Here is a 12459-nt window from a genome sequence, read left to right on the forward strand (position 1 = left end):
CCGCAAACAGTGCAGAACCCAGCTCGGTGGGATGCTTTGGGGCAAAAGAATCAATAGCTTCTCTCTCGAAGATGCTGCCATTCCCTCCTCACTGCCACGGGGAAAGACAAAGGGAGAAACACTCTCTCTGTTCTCTATGAGCCTCGTCCACCATCACGCTCAGCTAATTACTTTCGGTGCTTTAACAAAAACACAGTTTGAGAAAGGGGGTGGCGTAAAACACCGTCATGGTTGCGCTACATTGTGAGTCTTAATTATGCAGTCGTGAGAACCTGTAAGAAATGCGGAACAGAGTCCCTGTAATTACTGCAGTAATAATCTCTGCCAAGGTGTGCACACCCAGGACGGGGATGGATTTAAGGAGCCTCGAGGTTCAGGTGCACATGGGACGAGCAGAAGGCGTATGGAGGGTCGAAGCGCCAGGGCAAAAGGAAGGGGTCCCCTTTCAGGAAGCGGGGAGGTGGAGTCGGGGAGTGACCAGGCTGGCGAGTCAGCACAATCATGTCTATAAACCCCTACTCCCTGCGGGATGCTAGGGTCGTGGCTGTCAATGGGTTGGCACATTCTCCTGCGAAGTCCAGGAGTGCACAGGTGAGCAATTACAGAAGACACTGGCAGACGGGCATAAGTGTAGTGTGATAGAGAGTGAGAGGCGCCATGTGCTGATAGTTCTCAAGGTGGCTTCCGGAGAAGGTGGCACTCAAGCTAGGGTATGAAAGATGAAGGACTTGGCCTAAAGGGAGAGAGGAAGAACATTCTGGAGGAGGCCACACAAGAGCAAAGGCCCCGAGTCCCACCCCAGAGGCCTGTGTGGCCAGGGAGGTGGTGTGAGGCCGGGGCCTGCCAGGCCATGCAGGGCAATGTCAATTGTCACATTGTCAATTGTCAGCTAGGATAAGAAGTTTGGCTTTTATTCTCAGTCCAATAAGAAGCCCTCAGAGGACTTTTGGGGTTTGATAATAAACTTTTTCTTTTAGAAGCATTTTAGATGTACAGAGAGTTCCAACATACCCCACACTCAGTTCCCCCTGGTGGTAATATCTAATATTTAATATGATACATTTGCCATAACCAGTGCTGATATACTATCATTAAGAAAAGTCCATATTTTATTCAGATTTCCTCAGTTTTTACCAGAGGTCCTTTTTCTATTCTAGGATTCTGTCCAAGATGATACATCACTTGTAGACATCACGTCCTGAGGCTCCTCTGGGTGATGATGGTTTCCCGGACTGTCCTTGTTCTCGATGACCTTGACAGTTTGGAGGAGTACTGCTCAGATATTTCAGGCTGTCCTTCAGTCTGGGTTTGTCTGATGTTTTTCCATGGGTTATAGGTTACTCGGCTAAGATATGGGAAGAAGATCATGGAGGTAAAGGGCCATTCTCGTCACATCGTCTCAAGGGGACATACTATCAACATGACTTATCACTGTTGACTTTGACCTTGATCACCTGGCTGCAGTAGCATTTGCCAGGCTTCTCTGCTGTAAAGTTACTCTCTTTCCTTCTTTCCATACTCTACCCTTTAGAAGGAGTCTCTGTTAGGCCACACCTAGGGGACAGGAAGCTATGCTGGGGGAATGTCTCCACAAATTATCTGGAATTCTTCTGTATGGGGATTTGTCTCTTCTCCATTTATTTACTTCGTCAATTATCTATTTATGTTAGTATAGAACCATAGATAATTACTTTATACTTTGGGTTACATTTCAATACTGCATTGTTTATTTTGTTGCCCAAATCATTCCAGCTTTGGCTCCCGGGAGCTCTTCCAGTCAACACCTGTGTCCCTTTGATATAACCCCATCATTTTGTTTCTCAGGCATGTCCTTATTTTCTGGCACTTATATTTTCCTTCCCTAGTCCTAAAATTTCTCCAAGAAGCCCTAGCTTTTTTAAATTAGAGAATGGTGTTAGGAACTCAAATCCCAGGACTGGGCCTTTTGAGGTTTTTTAACACAAGTGGGGCATTATCTGATCTCCATTTTAAATGTGTCTTTCTGGCTGCTATGGAGAGAATGTTTTGGTCTGTGGCCAGAGAGGAAACTGGGATACCAGCGAGGAAGATATGGTGGTCATACAAGTGAGAGATGTGGGGACCCACTTGGACCCTCAGGGTTAACATGAAGGTTACTTTAATTAAACTAAAGCCACTTGATATCAACAGATGCAGAAAGAAGCCTTCATAGAGCTTCCTTTATCTCTATGAAAGCAGAAACTTCTGGGAGTGAAACTATCATAAATTTCCGTTTCTGCAGGAGTTTTATGGCCATGAAAAAGATGGAAAAGACTACTTGCACCTGCATAAACAAACATCACAAATTTTCTTATCTCCCGTTTGTTCCCCTAGAAACCCATTTTTTCTTCCCATAAAAGCCTTTTCTCTCCCCTCTCTTTCTCAAACTTCAGCCATTTAGTGAGCTGCTTCTTTGGGGAGCTCCTGTATACATATGAATCAATTTTGCATTTTTTTCTTCCTACTAATCTATCCAGTGTCCATTTAATTTGCATGCCCCCAGATACTGAGTTAAGAGGTTTTTCTGCCCTAACAGAGGCGATAGCCTGAACTACACAAGGTCAGCTAGAAATGAGTCCTTATAATAACAATGTACCCACCAGATTGTTCCTCTGGTTAGCCCTCCTCATCCCCCTGCCCAGCCCAACTCAACACCCAACCCTCCAATGCATTCCTTTTCTCTTCGACATCCTGAATTGATTTCTGTAGCTGACAACCAAGAACCCTACCTAATAGAGTTTAGCAGCTTTACCCTTGACCTCTACAGTGGACTCCTAGAAGACAGGGTCTGGGCCTGGTTCATTTAACTGTCCCCCAGCTCTCGCAGAGAGCCCAGCCCTTGGACCATGCTTAGGAAATGCTTGTTGAGCTGGATTTGTGCAACTCAATGAACAAAACAGTTGGCTGCACAATGGAGCTCCATCGACAGGGCTACAGGGGGCATCTTGGTAACCCACTTAAGAAAATAAACTGTAAGTTCTTTCCCCACATTCATTTGCATGGATACAATTAGCGTGCTAATTAAAATTGAGTCTTATCTGTTTATTAAAGTAAGCCCAGCAGGACCTCCAATTGGCAAGATTTTGTTGGCAGGAAGTTCAAGGTTCTCTGGTAGCAGAAAGGAAGCCATTTCCTTTCTCATCAAATGTTTACTAATTCAGGTGACTGCAGAATTTGGCTGACCCTCTGTTCAATGGGCTCACATTAGCAAGGCTGGCAGCCGCGCGTCAATCAACACTCATATTCCAACTAAAATGAGTGAGAATTTGTAACCCTTCTCCCAGCCTGCACTGGCTAGAGTGTGCCTTACTCTGGAAAAGAAGAGTTTGTTGCTCAAATTAATAGTATAAACAAGATTTCAGAAGGGAAGCTTTAACCTACTTAAGAGAACACACTGTTTTCGAGCAATTAGTACCATTTGCACACAATGAATGAGCTAATTGCAGATAAGCCTTATTTCTGCTTTGAAGAGGCATCCAGCAGGACCTCTGCTTGGCAATACTTTGCCAACAGTTACTTAGGATAGTTAGCATCACCACATGTTCTAGAAAGAAATAATGTCGCAATTCACTGAAAGCAATCCCCTGTATTCCGATTTCTAAGTAATTCTCAGAAATTCTCACCAGGCCCTAACGTCGGCATCTATAAAATGGGGGTAATACCTATCTCCTAGCATTATTGTGAGGAGTTAATGAGTGTGTTTATGCCCATAAACGACAGCTAAATTCACCCCAGCCTTCCCCAGAATTCAGTCGAATGAGGAGACAGATTCTAGACTCCACTGCTGATGAGGACTACCTGGCATATATATATACATATTTGCCAGGTATAAATATATATAGGAGCTAAAGATTAACACTCTCATTTCATCTGAATTTTAAGCTAAAATTGACGACTTCGCAGAAATGTCTCACTTGCGGCAAAGGCACAGGCTTCCCCAGCACCTTGGGGCTCCGTAGGGAACGTTCAGCCAACTGCGGGTACTTGGGTACAGAAGTTTGAGAAGCATTCGTTGACACATTGGGCTCCTTGGGGTACAAAGTATGTCTCATTCTCTCGATGTCTTCATGAAGAATGCGGGGCCACCCATAGACAGCGTGCCCAGGGAAGCTTGGGCCCACCATTCCAAGGTCCCTTTTGCGTTTCCATCTTTGTCAAGGAATAAGCCAAAAAGCAGCCTGCAACTGGTGGAAAGAGGTCAGTTTCGGGAGGCTTCAGACAGCTGTGGGTCAGAATTGAGACTCTGTTTCTTCTTAGCTGTGTGAACACCTCTCTGAGCCTCCATTTTAAATTAGTATAAAAAAAAAAAAAAACAGAATGAGCAGTCTAGGCAGAAAAGGGAGGGAGGGGGTGCTGTGTGCTCCAGTCAAGAAGTTCGATTTCATTTAAAGAAATTAGGAAGGAGTTGAGGCCTAAGGAATGAGCCCCTGGGCTTCTGGGCTGAGAAGGGACCATTTGGAATTGTGGCTGTGACACCCGTCCGCCGAACTCCGGGGAGGCCAGGGTCATGCACTCCACAGGGTGACTTAGGTGGAGTGATGGAAGGACGTGATGTGTCTTACACCTCGGGTGTCCGGCCACAGTGCTGGCCTTCTCATGTGTGCCAGGAAGCCCCTTGGAGTCCAGCTCACAGCAAGACTCATTGGACAGCTGTGATTCAAATACAAAGAAGCTGCTAACAAAATCTCTGGCCTGGGCAAGTGTCTTCTCCATAGCTTCTTTAGCACACTCTTAATTTTGCAGAATTACAACACCTTCACGGCCTCTTGTGTCGCAGTAGGGGCTATTGGTCTGCTCCGTGGGCCAGAGCTCAGCAGAACTTCTCTGGAGATGTTTTCCAAAGCATGCGCTTGGAACGGCCTGTCCTCCCTTAGAGGTGTGGGGGCTATGCAGGCTTTTTTTTGTAAAAACCACCACACACACACACACACACACACACACACACACACACACATACATATATATGCAGTCAGTCTACTCACGAAATGAGAACAGCATCGGCCTTATATCTGAGCTCTGCTGCCAACTAGCTGGGCAACTTAGGGCCAAAGCTCTTTGCTTCTGTCAAACAAGCTGGGTGAATTAAATTTTGGGTTTTAAACTTTCATAAATATTTTTTTCCTAATTTTTTAAAGAAGTTATTTCTCTGCTTGCTTATTTTCTGTCTAGGAGGAAAAGTTTTTCCTCTGCCCTCTTAGGGGTATTGCAAAGGAGTGTGCAAATTAAAATTAACAAATGACATTAACAAAGGAAAAGACACAGAATTTTTATTGGTCTACATGTGTGTGCACTGAAGTTCACAGAAAAGAACTGAAATACAAAGAAGCCGTTAGATTCAGGGATTTATATTCCTTTAACAAAGGAAAGAGGGTTTGGGCCTCTAGGGACAATAAATTGTTGAAAGTGACAGGGAAATACAGGGGGAAACTAATAGGAGATACAGGCTATTTTAATCAGGTCTGTTTATGCAAATTCGTCGTGGCGGTCATTTCTCGTCTTCGATGACATGAGCTGCTCTTCTCTCCCTGGTACTGGAATATCACAGAAGTGCTGCTGTGTTCTTGTCATTGCATAAAATAGGGTGACACGATGGAGAGGGTCTTCGTTTGTGTTCCCAAAAAGCTACCTCTGAGAAAAGGATCTGAGCACAAATAGGTCATCAAGGAGGCCATTCTGGGAAATACTAATGGGAAGGGCAAAGCCAGGCGAGGAAGGAAAGAGGATCAGTAAAGGGTTTGTATGGGGCTCACCCTGTGGGGAAACCCAGGGAGTCTTACAGAGCACGCTGCAGCAGCATCTCAGCTGGAGGGTGAGGGGACTGGGGTATTTATCCACCAACTGCCATCGGTCATCATTGGAGGGCTGATCTTAGAGGAGAGGGGACCCAGAGGAAGCCTTCAGACTGTCGAAGGTAATGGCAAGTGGAAGCCAAACCAGCACACAGTGACATGGATAAAACTTAGGGGCTATATGCAGAGGGGTCATGGTGTCCCCTGGCTGGGGGCACAGTGAGAGGGAGCAGCATTGCGGGTGAGCCATGAGACTGTGACCATTTTCTTCTCTCATTTTCTTTTGAAGTAACTTCAAATTTACAGAAAGTCACAAGAAAACTACAACAATTTTTTCTTCTGAATTCTTTTTCGAGAATAACTTAGTGACAGAATGTTTCTTCATTCCCAAATCCTTTCGTATTTATTGATTCCCCACAAACAAGGACATCCTCCCACATGACCACAACACAACCATCAAAATCAGGAAATTAGTAATAACACATTAAACCATCGAATCCACAGAGCCCTGGTTTTCTCGATAGTGTTCTCGACAGCAAAGTGTTCTAATCGGGACATTTACACCTCACTAAATCCCTCTTCAGACTCTTCCAATCTGGAATAGTCCCTCTGACTTTTACAACCCTGACGCGTTTGACAATTTCAAGTCAGTTACTTCGTAGAATGTCCCTCAGGTTGGGTTTTTCCCACGTGTCCTTGTAATTTACGTTCGAGTTATGCATTTTGGCAGGAATGTCGCACAGAAGGGCTGCCGTGTTCTTCTCGTTGCATCCTATCAGGTGGCACATAATTTTGATTTGTCCCATTACTGGCGATCTGATCACTCGATCAAGGTGACGGCTGCCAGGTTTCTCCACGTAAAGTTACTCTTTTCCCCGTTGTAATTAATAAGTCTGTTGTGGAGGTGTATTTTGGAGGGACAGTGTAGCTATCCTGTTCCTCATCAAACTTTCACCCGCTACTTCTAGCATCCATTGGTATTTGGGGCAGAATTAGCTATTACAGTGATGGTTGCCAAATGGTGATTTTCTAATTCCATTATTCCTTCTACATTTATTAGTTGGATTTCTACTGTAAGACTTTCTCTTTCCCCCCATTTATCCATTCATTTATTTATATCTATGTAGACTCAGTGATTTCTACTTTATTCAATAGATTATAATCTGTTACTAATATCATTTATTTTGATGCTCACATTTTCCCAGATCTGGCCAGTGGGAACCACTTCGAGCTGGTTTCTGTGTCCTTTTCAATATGTTCTCATCATAGTTTGAGCATTTACTTTACTTTCTAGCATTTTCCTTACTTTCTAACGACAAAATGTTCTAGCTTACCTTCTATTTTCACTGTCTCGGGCTTGGAATCAGACATTTCTCCAAGGAGTCTTTATTCTGTTTAGTGGAGAAAGATATTTAGAAACCAAAATTTGGATGTTAAGGGTGTTCACTGCCTTGGGGCATTGGTGTTTCTAGGCCCTCTCAGGAATTACATGCATTTATTTTTGTATTTATGTCTTTACCTACCTCTATAGATTGAAAACATGAGTTCACACTAATACCTCCAATCCCAATCCAATACCACAGAGTTTATTTCGGTTTGCCTCCCTTTCCATATTTGTAACACCTCAGACAATGAAAACCCGGCTCCCATCATCTTCGATATGTTTAATCATTAGACCAATTCTCCTGTATGTAATAATCTTCCATTGCTCAGGCATGCACTCACCTCTTCATCCTGCAAGGGCACTGTTACCCTCATGCCGAGCCTCCCGACCACTGCTCCCCCATGCAAACACCCCCTTCTCTCTGCTCAGGGTCCAACACCTCCTACCAGCTGCCAGACCACAAACCCCCAACCCCCATCGCAGACATCTCCCTTGCATATCCCAACGCGATGGCTTTTGGACTACATTATTCAAGAAGACAGACAGAAAAGAAGGAAGGTGTGAGCTAGAATTCCAATTCTGACAATGCACGCTGTCCTAGAATAATTTCTCTAGAAGTAGCGCCTAAGAGCAGGATTCTTAAGTCTGTGATTTATTGAGGAAATGCTCTCAGGAGAAAGTAAGGGGCTAAGAGAAGCAGGCGGAATGAAAGAAAAGGAAACACACAAAAGAAGAGAAAGTTGCAGCTTGATCCATTCATTGAAACAGCAGGGGACCTGAATCAGAAAAGGGACTTCAGGGGATCTGGGTGGGGCACCAAGGCCTCTGCTACACACCCATTTTCACTTATTCTAAAGAGAACAAAGGGTTCTATTATGTACACACGAGGAGAGTGTGTCAGTGTTTTAAAGTTTTCTCTAGAGGGCCAGATCATAAACATTTTAGCTTCTGAAGCTGGCATAGACAATAGTAAGTGCATGGGTGTGGTTGTATTTAGGTAAAACTGTATTTAGAAAAAAGGGGAGGGAAAAAAACAGGCAGAGGGCCATAGTCTGTGGATTCCTGCAGCCTCTCCTGCCAGCTCATGAGTCCAAACAAATCCAGTCGCTTTGCGGTGACCTAATGATGAATGTTCTCTCCGAAACACCAACATGAGGCTGTCTCAGCCCACCCCATTGCTTTTCAAGGCCGAAGCAGGACCACCAGAGAGTGATTCAAGGAAATGAGATCAAGAGCTCTATTATTTCCCCCTAGTTTGGGACCTAGAACTGAATTAAGGAGCAAATTGGTCAGTCAAGGGCCCAAACTCTCTAAGGGGCCTGAACGCATCACTAGAATGGTAAGATGATGGAAAAAGTTAAACTGAGTGGCTTAAGAAAATGACAACAACACATTCAAAAGAATGAATTGGATCCCCACCTCACGCCATATACAAAAATAGACTCGAAATGGATCAAAGACGTAAACGTAAGAACTTAAACTACAGAAGTCTCATATGAAAACATAGGTGTAAATCCCTGTGCCCTTGGATCAAGCAATGGGCTCCTACATGTGACACCTAAAACACAAGCACTCGAAATGAAGAAATTGGAATTCATCAGGATTTAACACTTTTGTGTGTTTAGCAACACCATGATGGTTAAGCTTAAGTGTCAACATGTCCAAACTATAGCGTTCAGTTATTTAAGCAAGTACATTGGTCTGAATGTTGCTGTGAAGGTATTATGTAGATGCCGTTGACTTTAAGTCAAGGAGATTACCTTCCAGAATTTGGTTGGGCCTTACTTAATCAGGTGAAGGCTTTAAGAGCAAAATCTATGGTTTCTGGAAAAAAAAGAAATTCCACCTCAGGACTACATCATCTATCCTGAGTTTCCAGCCTGCAGACCTGTCCTATGTATTTCAGACTCTCCACTCCCCACACTGCATGAGCCAATTACTTAAAAATAAATCTCTTAGTCCTTACATCTCTTCTGTTTTTCTGGAGGACCCCAGCTGATACAGACACTCTCAAGAATGTGCAAAAACAATTCATAGAATGGGACTAAATCGTATGTCTGATGAGGACCTAGTATCCAGAACACATAAAGAACTCTTACACCTCAACAATAAAAAGATACATAACCCAACTTTAAAATGGGCAAAGGGTTTAAATAGACATTCCTCCAAAGAAGATACACAAATGGCCAGCAAACACATGAAAAGATGCTAAACATCGTTAATCATTACAGAAATGGGTATTCTTTTGGGGAAAGTTTACTGAGTGTCTTGGATCAGTGGGTTTGTAGTTTTCATCAAATCTGAAAGCGTTTTGGCTATTATTTCTTTCAATTTTTTCTATCCTCTTCTCCGTTTTATAGGTCGCATATGTTAGATCACTTGATCACTAATGTTCTGTTTATTTTCCTCTGTTTTTTTTTTTCCTCTGTGAACTTTGCTATGGAAAGCTTCGAATGCTCTGTTTTCAAATTCACGGATATTTTCTTCTGTCGTATCTAACCTCCTTTCCATTTCATCCGGTGTTATTTTTCGTTTCAGATATTGTGAGTCCCAACTCACCGATTTTCCTTCTCTCGGGGGCCGGTCCATGCCGCCTGCTTCCACTATCTGGAGACCATTGCTTTATATATTTTATCTGATTCTCTAGTTGTTTAAGATGGAAGGGTAACTCTGGTCTTGGTCTCTCCATCATGGCCAGAAGCAGAATTCAAATACCACTTTAAAACCACCACAATAAGCTATTTAAGTTAGCTGATGAAAACCCAAGAAGCATTTTCTGGCAAATGAGTTGACCAGCAAACAAATTCTAAGGAGGTGGGTTCTGTTCACTGCAGGACTTCCGCTTTGTTGAAAGAGGCTTGCTAATTCATTCGAGGCTGGAGCCGATTGTTCAGAGCAAGACGCAGTACCACCACTGGGAGTCTTCCTCTACCCCCCACAGTTCAACTTCTCTTCGAAAGAAAATGTAAAGCAATACTTAAATAACTGCATTTAAAGAGGCATCGAACTATTAGCCTGCCCAGGACATATCATGTTTCCATCTGCCCTGCCAGGAACGACAGGGTCTGGGAAGACTGGTTTCTAGGTAATCAGAAATGAGAATTCTCGTGTGGTAGTAAACTTTCTTGCATGCCGATCCAATCATGTCACTGATAACTGTGGCCATTTTCAGGGTATAGTTCAGGCTGTGTCATGGCCTACAGTGGACGCCCTTTGAAACCTGGCATACCTGGGGCACTCACCCTCCCGTGCCCTCTCACTTACCTCTTGCATGACTTCTTCCCCATTCAGTCTAAGTCACCTTCTCCTTTTTTATAGCTGCCCAAAATGAAAGTAAAGCCTTCCTCCTTGTCCTTAAAATGGGAGGGTAGGAGCGAAGAGAGAGGGAGATTAGAGTTAACAAGATTGATGCCGCGAGAGGGACTTCTGACAGACACAGCTCAGGTGTTCCAGATCCACTGACCCGGCCCTGTGGGGCTCACCCCCTGCTATGGCCTTGAGTTGGGCCAAGCTACTTGGACCCTTGACCCAAGAATCCTACCAGAAGATAGATAAGAACTTAAGTCTCAGCCAGATGATAATATGGACCTCAATCCTCCAAACACTTAACTCCTAAATCAGCACAGTATCGGCCAGGTCAGAGGACCTGGATTCAAATCTTGGCTTCCCCACTAACCAGCTTTCTGTCCGTCCATCCCTCCCTTCCTCTCACTCTCCCTTGCCCCTCCCCCTCTTTCTCTCTCTCCCTCTCTGACTTAGAGATTTGCCTTGGACATAAATGGAGATGACCTCAGCCCCTCTTATATAGCCGATGTGGGATTAAATGAGATAATAGTGTGAAGCACTCAGCCCAGTGTTTGGCACATAAAAAGCACTTAATATTAGCTGTTGTAGAAATAGAAACAGCCAGTCCACACGGGGTACTAGGCTGATGTGTTTTATTGCTGATGTGCCCAACAAATCTCAGCAGGATCTTCTGTCTTCAGCCTCTCTCTGCACAGTTTCTATAATCAGACAAACGAAATTCAAGTTTCTCTTTCTTACCTAGAACATGAATTAGTTCCTACATGGATTTTGTGACATGAGACATTTTCTCTGATCAAGTAAAAGAAGGAAACTCATCTGGCTGACAGGTTTGTTGGCTGTTTTCTTCAAGTAACTCTTGCAAACAAGGAGAGGGGAAAATCTATATCTGAACTGACTTCTATATAGTGCAGCCAACTGGGATGCTGGCCAAATTTTCTGGGCTACAAATGAAAAAGGATTCTTTTTTCTCTTGTCTGCAGGAAACAGTCTGCCTTCAGGCCTATGTATTTCATAAGGATTACAACTGGATCCTACATTTTGTTGGTTTGGGGGTATCTCTGTCATCATTCCAAATCTTTTTCTCAATGCTGTTAACATTAATGTCGGTGTAAATGAAGATCTCTTTTACGGTTCTTGTTGAGATGACTATTTCAGATGACAGCTACTCCTTACCACTGACTGGTCTGGGTTTGTGATATGTCCCCCATCCAAAAATAAGGCAAGAAAGTAAATGATGGGGGCCACTGGTGGTTTCACAGTTCGTGGCCAAAAAAAACCCAAAACAAAACAAAACAAAAAACAAAAAAACAAACGAACAAAAAAAACAGAATATTTATACTTGGTTTCTCCTTGTGGCCTTGGTCATACCTAGAATAAAAAAGACATTTATTTATTTGTTTAAACACCTACAGCACCTGGTCTTCCTGGGTGATCTCCCATCCAAGTACTAACCAAGCCCGACCCTGCTTAGCTTCTGAGATCCGATGAGATCAGATATGTTCAGTGTGTCATGGCCATAGTAAATAAGATTTTCGAAAGTTAGAGATGAGAGAGTGAAAAGTAATTATTATTCACTCTCCCATTGGCCAAGACATGTTATGGATGATTAGGGGACTGGTGCACATATAAACTTCTCTGCCCACCTGGCCACTTTGGGGCTGGGATTAGAACCATTGTGTGACCAAGGGATGGATGTGCTTGGCGAAAGGCAAAACCTTACCTGCTTAGACATGTATCAGAAAGTCTAAAAAAGTATGTCACACTCGTTTCTGTATATGTCGAGTAGAGATTTTATCTCATTAAAAGGCTACACACTTCCTCAGTTTGTAGAGAATTTAGTAAGCAAGACTCCTCACAAAATCATAATACCCAATCCCATTTAGCATGACTCCTGGGATCAGAACTCGGCTTGAGCACTGAGTTAAAAGAATATGCACACAGTTTGTTTGCTTATGGAGCTCA

General features: G+C 43.5%; 1 pseudogene; it reads right to left on the bottom strand.

Annotated features, from left to right (window-relative positions):
* Positions 1–11900: 11900 nt before the first annotated feature.
* LOC118604262 lies at positions 11901–12019 on the bottom strand (annotated as a pseudogene).
* Positions 12020–12459: the final 440 nt, after the last annotated feature.

Source organism: Rousettus aegyptiacus, unplaced genomic scaffold, assembly GCF_014176215.1.
Source record: "Rousettus aegyptiacus isolate mRouAeg1 unplaced genomic scaffold, mRouAeg1.p scaffold_m13_p_1, whole genome shotgun sequence".
In the NCBI taxonomy this organism is placed as follows: domain Eukaryota; kingdom Metazoa; phylum Chordata; class Mammalia; order Chiroptera; family Pteropodidae; genus Rousettus; species Rousettus aegyptiacus.